The 14,678-nt window shown below is 41.6% G+C and overlaps 1 protein-coding gene across 2 annotated transcripts in view; it reads right to left on the bottom strand.

The window, feature by feature from the left end:
• AKAP6 (A-kinase anchoring protein 6) overlaps nucleotides 1–14,678 on the bottom strand; it is a 461,709-nt gene that overhangs the window by 410,296 nt on the left and 36,735 nt on the right. The window contains exon 2 of one of the 2 annotated variants that reach the window (XM_059373059.1): nucleotides 6,118–6,257. The exons of the other annotated variant lie outside the window; for it this stretch is intronic. The gene's annotated coding sequence lies outside the window, so the exon portion shown is untranslated. The remainder of the gene's footprint in view (nucleotides 1–6,117; nucleotides 6,258–14,678) is intronic. 2 annotated transcript variants of the gene reach the window in all.

Here is a 14,678-nt window from a genome sequence, read left to right as displayed (position 1 = left end):
GCAAAGCTTATGTTGGAGGGATGATTAAGTTGCCACCTGCGTCTTCAATTCTTGGATTCAGTAAAAGTGATTTAAAACTTAAAGCAGACTACACAGTAAGATGTATAGTATGATCACATTTTTATAAAAATAAACATGTGTGCATGCACATATAAATATGTACAGACAGATGCATTCCCCAAATATTTAAATGGGTTTTTCTCAGGTTTGAAACAGCAGTGAATTTTACTTTGCGAATTAGACTTCTGTTAGTGTCAGTCAATAACAACATCCCTATTAAGGTCTTTGTATGGGAACTGCTGTTCTACAAATATACTTACCCTAAAAATCTACTTATCTGCACACAGCTGACAGGCAAAGGACCAAAACTAGATAAGACTGGAGAGTCAATACGATAACTCTCAGACACTGCAAACATTGTCTCTCTCTGCAATTCATTGTCAGCTCATCAAGATGCCTTGTGCTCTCCTGCTCACTCTTTTCTCTTAGCCAGATGAGTCAAGATATGAAAGATAGCAGCCATTTAACTTATTCCTTTGGTCACCACAAGGAAAAGTCCAGACTAAAGTCTTCTTCTGCAGATGACAGTATCTCTTCTCACCAGAATTGTCTTCCAAGACTAAGACCCTACCCTCCCTCATCACGGACTGCCTGAGGAAGTCATCTCCCTCAAAATCTTTACCTCAGCCTAGTTCCCACTGTAGAACAGGTCAGCCTCTCCTGCCTTCACCTTCAAACTCAATTCCAGCCAAGCCCATTTCTCTGGAGTCTCTCCAATATCGTGAGTTTTATGATGTATGTGATGGAGGCACACATGTCCAGGGTTCAGTAGAAAACCCACAAAACATAAGGCAGAACTGTGTCCCATCACTTCATTGCCTCTGATCAGCTGGTGAGTTCTGGCAATGTCACTTATTAGCATCACTGTACTTCAGTTTCTGATTCCAGGAAATGAAAAGCGAAATGGAGATCTTTTCCAGCTCTCATGCTAGAATTCTGGAGATATTTTCTGCTTTTTAATGACATTCTGGAACACAGCCCAATTCCTCCAGTGGCATATCTGAAAGTCTAGCATATATATTTCTGTCTTTAAAAATGCAGATGAAGTGTATCATCTTCATTTTCAGGGACCCTGTTGAATAATGGGGCCAATTCTCAAAACAGAAATTAACATATTCCAGCAGAAGGTGAAGCCTTCAGATAAGTTCTCTCTATCTCTCCTACTCCCGTTCCCTTGCCCTTGTTCTGCCCAACCCCCAGGCTTTTCCTTCTTTCTATCTCTTCCTCCCTCTCTCTGTCTCTTTTTTCTCACTCACAGACCATATGAGGCATGAATAAAGCAGCACAGGCAACAATCAGAAATCTAGTAAACTTGCTGAGACAGATTTGTATATAAGATTCATAACAAAGTTGTTTACGCATGAATACTAATTTATGCTTATTTAGCTCACTCAGAATTTAGTTAAGAGCAATCCTCATGTGGACACTTGCAGGTTGTCGCCCAGGGGTCCCAGGGGTGTCATACAGAGTCAGTGACTTCTTTGTAGAGGAAGAGACTTTAGATCAGAATCCATTGAGAAGTTGCTTTCTTCCCAAATAGAGGCCAGGTGGATCATAAAATTGCTGTCTCAACTGCTCAAAGGTCAGAGAGAAACTGGTTCCAAAGAACATGCTTTGGAAGAAAGTAAACCTCTTAATAAGCAAGACTTCTCATGTATTTGTGCAGAAACCTGAAGGAACAGAAATACCTAAAGCATGTATGTGTGTGTGTATATATGCATGTGTGTGTGTGTGTGTGTATATATATATAATATATACATGTGTATATATGCATGTATATATATACATACATATATATAAAGCATGTATGTGTGTGTATATGCATGTATATATATATGTGTATATACACATATATATATACATGCATAAATATAATAAATATATATGGAAATAAATTCATATATATATACATGCATATATATGGAAATAAATTCTCCATTGCAGAGAAAGAAAAGCTATAGACCCAAGAACAAGACATCAGAGAGAAAGCTCTGACTAAGTCAAGAGCAGAGATACTTGCGTCAAGGAGTTGTGCCAACTTCCTAATCAGGAGGCAGTGGAAATCGAACGTGAGAATGACGTCTCATGTTATTTGTCATTTTCCTTTAAATTAAGACTTAGCAATCTGAAGTCCTTTGCACTTGACCCCTTAGCTGCTTTCACAAAGTTCTCGGTAAAGAGCCTTTCCTCATGAATCACTGAGGAAAGATGTCTGGGTAGAATTGGTCCCAGAAAACAACTGTAGATCCTAGACCCACAGCACAAAGAAGCAACCCTTTACACACTGATACTAAGCAAGGTTTACTCTCTGCTGGGTGTGGCATATACCGTACTGCAACAAATGGCAACATTTAACAAGACAGAGGCCACTAGTAGCAGGTAAATGAATAATAATCATCTTAGTGAAACAGAAGTTCCATTCAAACTATGCCATCAAAAGATAAAGGTCAAGGGGCACCTGGGTGGCTCAGTGGATTAAGCCGCTGCCTTTGGCTCAGGTCATGGTCTCGGTGTCCTGGGATGGAGCCCCGCATCGGGCTCTCTGCTCAGCAGGGAGCCTGCTTCCTCCTCTCTCTCTCTGCCTGCCTTTCTGCCTACTTGTGATCTCTCTCTGTCAAATAAATAAATTAAATCTTTAAAAAAAAAAAAAAAGATAAAGGTCAAGAAGAATTCCTTTCCTTCTATGATCATATGACCTGACCTCCTGGACTTTGAAGCTTGAATCAGAGTGAACATTTAAATAAACGTCTTCGATCTGTATAATGGCTGCTTTTGCCTTGCAGCTTCTTAGGGCCCACCTTCTTTCCAGGGTATCAGGAGGATACAGGGGATTTCTTATCAAAGATTAAATCCTAGGGAGACCCATGACAAGTGAAGTTCCAAGAAAGTAATCCAAAGCTATTTCTCATTTCAAACTTACTCCTTGCCTAATGCCAAATAAATCACAGCATGAAATATTCATAAAACCCCATTAATTCCATAACCATCCATTACTGTAAGTGGAATCCATTTTTGCAATCGTGACTTTCATTATTAGCATAAACCATACCCCTTCACCCATCCTAACCCATCCATTCTCATCCATCCCCAACCCCTCATATAGAAGCAACGTTTTCAGAGTTTTAGGCCCATGTAGCACTTTGCCAGTGACAATCATGCACCCTAAAACCCAAACAAGTAAGAATAATGTGAACTTTGTTCTCCCCTTTTCAGGGAGCTCTTTAAAGGGTGGGGCTATACAACCACAAAATGGGCTAAACCCGTTCCTATCTAGCCAGTTCATCAGAGGTATTGTAACAGCATAAGGAACACCAGCCTGGGGCCAGGAAACAGAGGTTCTGCTCCTAGTTCTGCCACACATTTTGACCTCAAACAAATCATTTCACCCCTCTAAAATTCCAGCAGTGGGGTTGAGATTCTCTTCCTCCATTACGAAAATTCTATGATTCTTTGACTTCTTGTAGGTAGCCATAAGCAGCTACCCCTTGCTTCTCTCCTCCCTATATCACTAAGCAACAATGACAAAACATGAGGTGACAACCTTAGAACTTCTCAGTCTTCCTTCTCATCCTGCCATGAGCATTTGTCTGGTGGTCTTAAAAATATACTAAATAGGGATGCCTGGGTGGCTCAGTTGGTTAAGCCACTGCCTTCAGCTCAGGTCATGATCCCAGTGTCCTGGGATCGAGCCCCACATCTGGCTCCTTGCTCAGCGGGAGCCTGCTTCTCCATCTGCCTCTGCCTACCACTCTGTCTGCCTGTGCTCACTCTGACACATAAATAAATAAAATCTTAAAAAAAAAAATATCCTAAATACTCTACAGATGAGGGCAATGCAAGACACAGAATCTACACGGAGAGATTCTATCTACTGCTATGCTACCGTGAGAATTAACATAGTCTAGAAAGAAAGTCCTCCTCTCTTTATTCTAGCAAGAATGAATACAATGACTAGATTCCTCTTGGGCTAGAGTCTGGTGTCACAAATTAAGGGATTTTCCTCCTTGGTAGCATATCCCCAAACCTAAGCCTTGAGTTTGCAGGGTGCCTGCTGTGCCTCAGATGCTCCTAATTCCAGCACTGAACACAGTACTGGTGGCTGCTTGCTGGTCAGGAACTAGCCCTTCTAGAACCTACTGCTGGTCCCTTATATGCACAATGGTAAAGGAAGAGAACAAGAGGTGGGGGAGAAGTGTGGAATGGCAAATGAGACAGGCAACTGTTTGGAGGCAAATAGCTGCATTTCAACAGGGCTCGAATTCTCAAGGTAGCACATATGGCAAAAGATACTCATTTTGTACACCATTCTTGAAAACCCACTAGGAAGACACCACATAGGGACCGGTACTTGGCCACACAATAACATTGCTTTTCTCCACGGTTGGAAGAGTTAACTTTTTCTTGGGTTGAAAAGGGATGAAAAGTTGACTTGCATTCAGGAGTGGTGGTTAAACCCAGAATCGCCCTTAGCTCAGGGAGCTGCTCCACCCTGGGGGGAATGAGGGAGCTGAGATCAACTGAGGAAAAGGAAAGCGTGTCTCCCATCTCAAGAGAGCTCTCCAAGCAGGCCGATGCTTATTGAGTGAATTGGAATGTAGAATGAGTCACAATATTTAAATTTCTTTCCAAATGTTCCGGGTTGAATTTACATACGTTAAATTACACATGATGTAACTCCACTCTGCTGTCACCAGGCAGGCATACTGGATTTTCTGGGACTTGCCAAATTCAGATAGTCTGTCGCTGCCTCAGAATATGTGATAAATGACAGGTTTCAGAAACTACAGTTATTCTAGAATGATACAAGCCCTTGGAAGATAAATCATTCATTTTTTTCAGACTAGAATAAGAAATGACGTAGTACCTTGATGTACACTGACACACTCAGACACATAAACTCTGGTTTCCTATTAAAAAGCATTCCAATCCTATGGCCAGAATCCTCGATAATGATATTTTTGACAAAGACTTTAAGAATAGCTATCCTTTTAAAGTTGGTTCAGGACAATTCTTTTTTCTGCACACCTAAATATTTTTCTGATGCTTGTAAGTAGTTTTCTCCTCAGCTTCTCTCTCAACTCTTCACTGAGAGAAAAAAAAAAAAAAAAGTAAAACCCCACTCTCCTGTGTAGAATCTCAAAATTCTATCTCAGGGGGGCGCCTGGGTGGCTCAGTGGGTTGAGCTACTGCCTTCGGCTCAGGTCATGATCTCAGGGTCCTGAGAGTCCCCCATCGGGCTCTCTGCTCAGCAGGGAGCCTGCTTCCTCTCCTCTCTCTCTCTCTGCCTGCCTCTCTGCCTACTTGTGATCTCTCTCTCTGTCAAATAAATAAATAAAACCTTTAAAAAAAAAAAAAAAGTTCTATCTCAGAATGGCACATGATCTTTCTAAGGCAGTATTTCTTTAAGCAGGGGCTGCAGGGCTCTGGGCCATGAGGTGATTTCTGAGCTGGTGGCAAGAGGGTGAGGCCAGGGCAGATACCAAGAGCATTCAGGTGATGGCAGCAGCAGCCTGTGGACTCCTCATCCTGGCTGCCCCCACCACTCCCTTCCCAGGGAGCCACACCCAAGTCACTGCATCCTTCCCTGTTGGGGTCACCCCCTCCCATGCAAAGCAAAGCCAGTGTACCCCTCCACCCTCCCCCTCCATCATAGGCAGTGAACTCCAGCAAGCATCTCTCCAGGGCCTGCTCTGGACACTCCTCTGAAACCAGCACTTGAATCCTGCCATGCTTTCTTTCTGACATGAGAAGATGAAACTGGACACTGAGCACACCATGCCATTGGTCAGCAAATTTTCTAAATTGGGGTATCTATAACACTTACTGAGCACTAACAATGTGCTAGATGTTACACTAACCACTTTTCATGAAGTAATTCATTGAATTCTTCCTTCAATCCTGGAAGTCAAAATAATTATTATTCCCAAATTACCAATGAGGAAACAAGGCCACCAAGGGAAAATGCAACCTGTCCAAAGTTCTCACAGCAAGGACACGATGGAACTAGGACCTGAGTCTTGATGTCTGACTCTGCAGCTGGTACAAAGCTGTCCTCACCTCAAAGCCTCCCTGAGCCTCCCACTCTCAGACACAAGGGTAGATTCCAGACAGAATTGCAGAGGCAAATTCCCAGCCAATGACTTAGTTCGTGAGAGGTTTCGAGGGCGTTGGTATCAGCAGAGAGGAAAGTGAGGCAACTGGAACGGGAAAAAAGCAGAGAGAAAGGAAATAAATGTTTGTTGAGGACCTGCTGGGTGACTTCCAGCCTTGTGGGGTATATCTTACTAATCCTGTTTTCACATACACAAAGACACTAAGGTTCCGAGGATTAAAACCAAAGGTTGGTTAGGACCCCAGTGAGCTGCAGATGAGCAGGTACAAGCTTCATCCATCTGGGAAAATGGAGATGAGACTCCACAGCTCACGGGAATCTGGGCCCTGCAAAAGCAAGGCTCTGGGGCAGAGTCTAGGGACAGAGACTGATTAAAAACTGAGAGAAGAACTTGAAGTACCTTGGGTAGACATGCCATGGGAGGATGGTTTGGGCCAGATGAGGTAAGCTAGAAAGGAGGGAGGGACAATGAAGCTCTATGTCCCCTGCCTTCCCTCTAAAACAAACTGTGCTCTGCCTCTTTCTTCCCCCATTGCTCTGCCTCCAGAACTGTCTTATTTTTGTTCTCCTCCTTTAATTGTCCAACCAGTGGAATTAAGGCATACTCTTATATATTTGTTGAATACAGTCAGACGCTTTCACTCAATTTTTAAATTAATTAAATGGGTAATTTCCTATCTTTACCATTGCCCAGAAAACCACTAAAATTAAAACCAAGTTTCTCTTTGTAAGGAAGGGCACCCCCTTGACATTTTCTACATTTCTTTAAAAGAAAAAAGGTTTCTCACTCCTATCATAGATTAGGAACTTCGGCTGTATGTTTCTCCACTATTACCATTTTTTAAACTAAAACTTCAGGGATTTGTTGTTTTGATTTATAGGTCCTGCCAAAAACACTAAGAAAAACTCTTTCTTAAGAGGCTCTTAACTGAGATCCTCCCAGAAATCTTGAGAAGTGGAAGATTTGACACGGATGTCTGCTCTCTGGACGCCCCAAAAGTAGTTTTAATGATCAGGAGTCACTTTTCTTATGTAACAAGGACTCTAGCAGCAGATGATTCTGGAGGTGATGCAAGGGTTTGAGGACATTGCTAAGGACCAGAACTTTGTCCTTCTGCTAGATCATTCTCAGTTGGCAGGCATTGTTTTCCCTTTAAAGTGATAAAAAAATTTTGTACCTTTTCTAACTATATGCCTCCTGAAGGGATATTCTGTTAAAATGTTTTATTATCTTAATGTCTGAACCAGCATTTTCAATAACATAAAACAACTTCAAGCCCAAATGTAAGTGAAAAAGAGCTCTCAAAATCATCCTTCCTTCACCAGATGTTCTATTGATCTGCACGCAAGGTCAGGTAGACATGGGGATGGGGAGAGAAATAAACTACAAACTACACTCTTCATTCTGGTGCAGGAGACACACATAAAGAGATAATTGCAGGTTATCCCTCCAAGCACTGTTAATGAGCAAAGAGGAGAGAGTGGGACCCAGACAAGGAGCAGGTGAGGTTGCCCGAAGACAGTAAGGAAGGCTTCACCGAAAAGACACTTCGCCTAATCTGGAGGGACACATAGGCATTTGCCAAGCAAATCAAGCAGCATTTTCAGTGGCAGGAAACAATGGATTTACTGCAGAGAAAAGTTGCTGGAGAGGCAGTTCAGATTATAAAAGGCTTTAGATGCTCAGCTGAGGCAAACTGAGGGGGAGGTTCTTAAGTCTGTCAAATTCTAGGAAGATAACTTGCAACAGTGTGAAGAGAAGTTTGTACAAGGAAGCGACTAGAAAGGAGGCAGCTGTAGTCCTCAGCAAGATGTCATAAGGACTAGACCAGAGGGTGGCAGAGGGGAGTGAAGAAGATAGGCAAATCATGGATTTCCAAGGTGGACAGGACAGGATTTGTTAAATGATTAAAGGTGGAGTGACAAGGAGGAGACACTGTCAAGGGCAATTCACAGATTTTCAGACTAGATACAGGCTGGTGATGCCACTCACAGAGATTAAAAATAAAAAACTTGGTGGGAGCTGCTAAGCTCAGCTTTTAAGTGTTGAGCCGGAGGCCCAGAGAGGCATCCAGGTCGAGATGCAATCAGAGATGCAGAGCCCAAGCCTGCACCCAAGTCAGCAAGGCAGGCGGGGGGTGGGGGGGGGGGGGCTCTGCTCCTGGGGGGGGAGGGCTTGTCAGGGGGGGGGGTGGCAGGGGGTGAGGGGTGGAGACAGGGGTAGAGAAAAGAAGCCGGCTGAGAAGAGGAGACACAGGATGTAAGGAACAAGACAAGATGAGGATAGGGAACAGGACATGAAAAAGGGGGCAGTCTTTGTGTTTTACCCCATAGGAAAGGCATAGAGCTACCTCAGGCCTTCCCAACCTTCCACAAGTAACAGTTGTGTAAAATAAGAAAGCATCACAGAGGACAATGAGCAGCAGCCAGGAAGAGACAGGAAGAATGACTAATCAATTACTTCCCAAAGAAAGTCTTTAATGACAGGAGACAAAAAAAAAAAAAAAAAAAAGCTAAGCAGTCTGAAGTAATTTCATAAAGGAGAAAATAATCCTTCACTCTTCAATTGTCCTTGAAGGAATTACTCTATTAGATAATTATTACTTTCGTTATCTGTAAAATTCACTTAGGTAAAACAGCATTTGTGAGAGTATCAAGATAAAAGAATTACTTCCATTTATAAATATTCAATTTTCTCCAATTGTGTTAAATGAAAACACCGTCTTTAAAAAAAGTAACTGGTCTGGGTCATCTTAATATCTTTATAATACTAGAAAATGAATCTAACCATTTTAAAAATCACATTGCTATGGAGCCTAACAAACCATGTAGAGGACGACAATCAATAAATACTCTTTTCTGCTAATGATTAGGCAGGTCCCTCTTCCCCAGCAGGCACCCAATCCTCGGCCACTTTCCTCTCTTCCAGGCACGAGCTCCCACTGACTTCAAAGGAAGCTTTAAAAATTGATTAAAGCAAAGATCATATATTGACTTCAAAAGGAGCGATGAAAACACAAGAAGATATTTCGTAGGGGAGGGGACGGAGATGGGAATTTTGCTCCTCTTATTATTTCATACTTAATGAATACCATCAGCATTCCCCGTACATTCCACCAAAAGTGTTTTCTGCCCTTTGCAAGACTTTCCATTTGGATGACATCATAATAGTTGTTTATTCTTTAAAAAAAAAAAAAAAAAAAAAAATTCTAATGCTTGCTCTAAGTATTTCAGTGGTTTTTTTTTAAAAGATTTTATTTATTTAACAGAGAGATACAGACAGAGAGAGAACACAAAGAGACAAAGCAGCAAGCAGAGGGAGAGAAAGAAGCAGGCTCTCCTCAGAGCTGGGAGCCTGATGCGACTCGATCCCAGGACCCTGGGATTCTGACCTGAGCGGAAGGCAGCCGCTTAACCCACTGAGCCACCCAGGTGCCCCAGTATTTCAGTATTTTGTAAAAGATTTTATTTATTTATTCATTTGAGAGAAGGAGTAAGAGAGAGAGAGAGAGAAAGCACAAACAGGGGGAGAGGGAGAGAGGGAGAAAAGCAGGCTCCCTGTTGAGCAGGGAGGCCTATGTGGGACTCCACCCCAGGACCCTGGGATCATGACCTGAGCCAAAGGCAGATGCTTAATGGACACAGTCACCCAGATGCCCCAATATTTCATTATTATTACAAGGATACTAAGTGTTAGTTTTCTCCCTATATGGTGGTCATGACAATACAATTTTGTCACACCATGGAAATATTGCCATTTTAATTGTATACCATGATGTTACTATGGAAAATGATGAGAACTATTCTTGATAGCATAATGCTCTTCTATTATACAGAGCCAGATCTGATTCTTAGGTCTCTCCTCCTCTCCCAAACTGCAAATCATTTAAAAGAATACATTTAGGACTTTATGTATAAGTGGCCACCAGGGCTGCTGTCTCTCTGAGTGATGATCATTAATGTACTACCACGACATTAACATACAAAATTAAAATAAGTCACTCTTCATGGTATTGAAGAGACTCTGAAAATCCAAGTAGGGTTTGCCTTCTCCATAAAAAAAGAGAGAGAAAGAGAGAGAGAGATTCATTGTAAAACAGTAATTATGATTAATCAAGGGCTCTTAAACAAGTATTGTGAGTTCATAAAACTCTTACAGAGCCCTCTAAACTCGCAAGGATTCTGGTGTTCATTTTTTTTTTTTTTAAGATTTTATTTATTTATTTGACAGACAGAGATCACAAGTAGGCATAGAGGCAGGCAGAGAGAGAGAGAGGAGGAAGCAGGCTCCCTGCTGAGCAAAGAGCCCGATGCGGGACTCAATCCCACGACCCTGGGATCATGACCTGAGCCGAAGGCAGCAGCTTAACCCACTGAGCCATCCAGGTGCCCCGGATTCTGGTGTTCTGCTCAAGAGGTAGGACAGCCAGCTAAAATACAAACTAAAATTGAATGCAGGTAGGATTGATATGGAAGAGGAAAGTGGCCATTTTACCCAAATGATCAGGCCTTTTCTAGGTATCTCCACGCTCCTGTAACTGCCTGTGCTCATGGCTGGCCTGTGTCCCTCAGTATGACTCACCCTGACTTGTAGACACATTCTTTCTTTCTCTCAAACACACACACACAAACACAAACACTTCTATATGACTTAACTATATGTGGGAGTTGTGAGCGACATGATGCAGAAAAGAATGTGGGAGGAATCTGAGGTATCTCTACTCTAAACTCATAGGGAAAACAGAGGACCACATAGCTGAATGTGTTACATAATTCAAAGGAGAGAAGGATCAGACACAACATCACATTTGATTAAAGTCCAAAAAGGACTCACAAATGAAGTAACAAAACCAGTGGGACTATGCCAACAGTAAGTCAGAATAAGCAAAAGAAAAATTACATCAAACCAGTAAGGAAGTGCAAAGGACAAAGGTATGCACTGATCTAGCTAAGAAATCCAAGCCTGACTTTAAATTATGAGACCAGAAGCTGCTCAAGAAAAGTGGTATTTCCAAGATCTCATGTTATACACCATATGCAGTTAGAAGAGGAATCACCAAAATATTACCTTCCTCAGTTTACTCAATGAAATCCAAAAGCAAACAGCTCAAATAAAAACAAAAACTGAAAATACATTCTCCTTATTCTCAAATAGAAGATTGGTTTGAGTCTATTTGCATTCATGCTTTTTTTTTAAAGATTTTATTTATTGATTTGACAGAGAGAGAGAGATCAGAAGTACACAGAGAGGCAGGCAGAGAGAGAGGGGGAAGCAGGCTCCCCGCTGAGCAGAGAGCCCGATGCGGGGCTCAATCCCAGGACCCTGAGATCATGACCTGAGCTGAAGGCAGAGGCTTTAACCCACTGAGCCACCCAGGCACCCCTGCATTCATGTTTTGTTTGAACAGATAAGTACTTTTAATAGAAAACTTTCATTTAAAAACAGCACTAATTTCCTCTGTATTTTGTATATTTTATTTAGCCACAAATAGACTCTGACAGAATAATTACTATATGAGAGGCACCACATAAGACCTCAAAATGAAATTTTTGTGGGCTCCATTCTCTCAAGCCATGGGAGGGGTGCAGGGCATGAATAATGACATGCATTCCCACCAACAGTGTAAGAGGGTTTCCCTTTCTCCACATCTCTGCCAATATCTATTGTTTCTCGTGTTGATTTTGGCCATTCTGACAGGTGTGTGGTGGTAGCTCATTGTAGCTTTGATTTGCATTTCCTTGATGACAAATGATGAAGAGCATCTTTTCATGTGTCTGTTGGCCATCTGTAAGTCTTTGGAGAAATGTCTGTTCGTATCTTCTGCCCATTTTTAATTGGATTATTTTGGGGTGTTTCGTTGTATAAATTATTTATATATTTTTGACACTAAACCTTTATTGGATATGTCATTTGCAAATGTCTTCTCCCATACTGTAGGATGTCTTTCAGTTTTGCTAATTGTTGCCTTCATGGTGCAGATTTTTATTTTGATGTAGTCTAAATAATTTATTTTTACTTTTGTTTCCCTTGCCTCAGGGGACCTATTTAGAAAAAATTGCTGCAGGTGATATCAAAAAAGTTATTGCCTATGTTCCCTTCTAGGACTTTTATGGTTTCAGTTCTCAAGTTTAGAACCTTAATCCATTTTGAGTTTATTTTGGTGTATAATGCAAGAAAGTCATCCAGTTTCTCTCTTTTGCATGTAGCTGTACAGTTTTCCCGATCTCATTTGTTGAAGAGACTGTCTTTTTCTTACTGGATATTCTTTCCTGCTGTGTTGAAGATTAATTACCCATATTATTGTGGGTTTATTTCTGTATTTTTCTATTCTGCTCCAAAGATCTGTGTGTCTATTTTTCTGCCAGTACTATACTGTTTTGGTTACTGCAGCTTTGTAATATAACTTGACGTCCAGAATCGTGATGCCTCCAGCTCTACTTTTCTTTTTCAAGATTGCTTTGGCGATTGGGGGTCTTTTGTGGTCATTTTTCGCTTTTTACACTCCCCCAATCCTGCCTTTGCCCTCCACTCCTCCCCTCCCTACATTCATTTGGTCAACTGATCCACTGATTCCATTTCTGGATTATCTCCTGAATTAATCAATATCTCTCATCATTCAGGCTCTCATCACATTCTTACCATCTCTCATGGTACTACATAGGTGATCAAACAAGTACAGTAAACATTAATAGCATAATCTGGATGGTTAGTTACTTAAGCACTCATTATAGAATTATTTCAACTTTGCTGTATGTTTAAAAATTATTCATAATCGGGGCGCCTGGGTGGCTCAGTGGGTTGAGCTGCTGCCTTCGGCTCGGGTCATGATCTTGGGGTCCTGGGATCGAGTCCCACGTCGGGCTCTCTGCTCAGCGGGGAGCCTGCTTCCTCCTCTCTCTCTCTGCCTGCCTCTCTGCCTACTTGTGATCTCTGTCTGTCAAATAAATAAATAAAATCTTTAAAAAAAAATTATTCATAATAAAATGTTGCTATCATCTAGAGGATAGCATCCAAAACATCTTAGGTAGGTCCTTCACAATCTGGCTCCAATAAACCACACCAGCCTCTCATTCTCCCTGCAATTTGCACCCTATGTTCTAGCCAAATGAAATGAGTCAGCATCTCTCAATGTCATATATACTCTCCTGTAGCCAAGGCTTTGTCATCCTTTGTCACCTTTGTCATCCTTTTCTCTTTGTCAATGGAAGGCCCTTCCTTTATTTCTCTGACAAATGTGTAAGTATTCTTAACAGCAGCTTCTCCTGGGGGATGACTTCTTAGAAAAAATTAGCTTAGCTTACCAATATATCAATCAGTTATTGTCAAGCTGTGGTTGGTGGTCATGTATGTATTTTTCCCAAATGCACTAAAAGCTTCTTGATAGACTATATCTCAATCTTTATATATAGTCCCAACACTTTCAGGGCCTAGTCCCAGCATAGTCCCAACACTTTTTAGGCCCTCAAAACCTGTTTCTGAATTAAACTGTATGCCAGGCCAAGAAGTATGCTATTTCCTTTTTCTTTTCTTTTCTTTTTTTTTTTAAGATTTTATTTATTCAGGGTGCCTGGGTGGCTCAGTGGGTTAAGCCGCTGCCTTCGGCTCAGGTCGTGATCTCAGGGTCCTGGGATCGAGTCCCACATTGGGCTCTCTGCTCAGCAGGGAGCCTGCTTCCTCCTCTCTCTCTCTCTCTGCCTGCCTCTCTGCCTACTTGTGATCTCTCTCTGTCAAATAAATAAAATCTTAAAAAAAAAAAAGATTTTATTTATTCACTTGACAGACAGAGATCACAAGCAGGCAGAGAGAGGGGCAGGGAGAAGCAGGCTCTATGCTGAGCAGAAAGCCAGATGCAGGGCTTGATCCCAGGACCCCGGGATCTCCCTGAGCCAAAGGCAGAGGCCTTAACCCACTGAGCCACCCAGGTGCCCAGGAAGTGTGTATTTCTTATACAAAGTAGTCAGTTACTGTCTCTGGCCTTTTCCTTCATTCAGTAGCAATCTGTTTGTCCTCTGTTCCATATAACAGTTGTCCTTGTTACCCATCATCTCTAATCAGAGATAACTATGGTTATCAGGATATACAGCTGCTATATTTTAATCCAAATGGGATGCACATATTTCATATTTCAAGTCTATTTTCTATAATTATGTAGTAATTATTTCTTCTTTTAAAGACTTTTACAATAATATAAAAATTAGGAAGTACTCACTTACAGCTAGATGACACTTGGTCTATTCCTAGAAGGCTAACCATGACCTTACACACACACACACACACACACAAAATAAGTTTTGAAAAGAACCAGAATCATCAGACTCTGAAAGATTAAGAAGTTCCTCAGAGTCTTTACTCAAGTTTGTATCTAACCTTCTCGTCTTTTCCTAAAACTTGACAGGCAACGATTAGCAATACCTCTTCAATACCTCTTGCTTCACCTCCCTTAATCATTCAGTGTTCTCCTAAGAAACAATCTCAAAAGAAAGGCAGAAAGAAAGAAAGAAAGAG

The sequence above is a fragment of the Mustela nigripes genome, chromosome 13, assembly GCF_022355385.1.
Source record: "Mustela nigripes isolate SB6536 chromosome 13, MUSNIG.SB6536, whole genome shotgun sequence".
Lineage (NCBI taxonomy): Eukaryota > Metazoa > Chordata > Mammalia > Carnivora > Mustelidae > Mustela > Mustela nigripes.
Note: the sequence above shows the minus strand (reverse complement) of the source record. Positions and strands in the feature narration are given on the sequence as shown.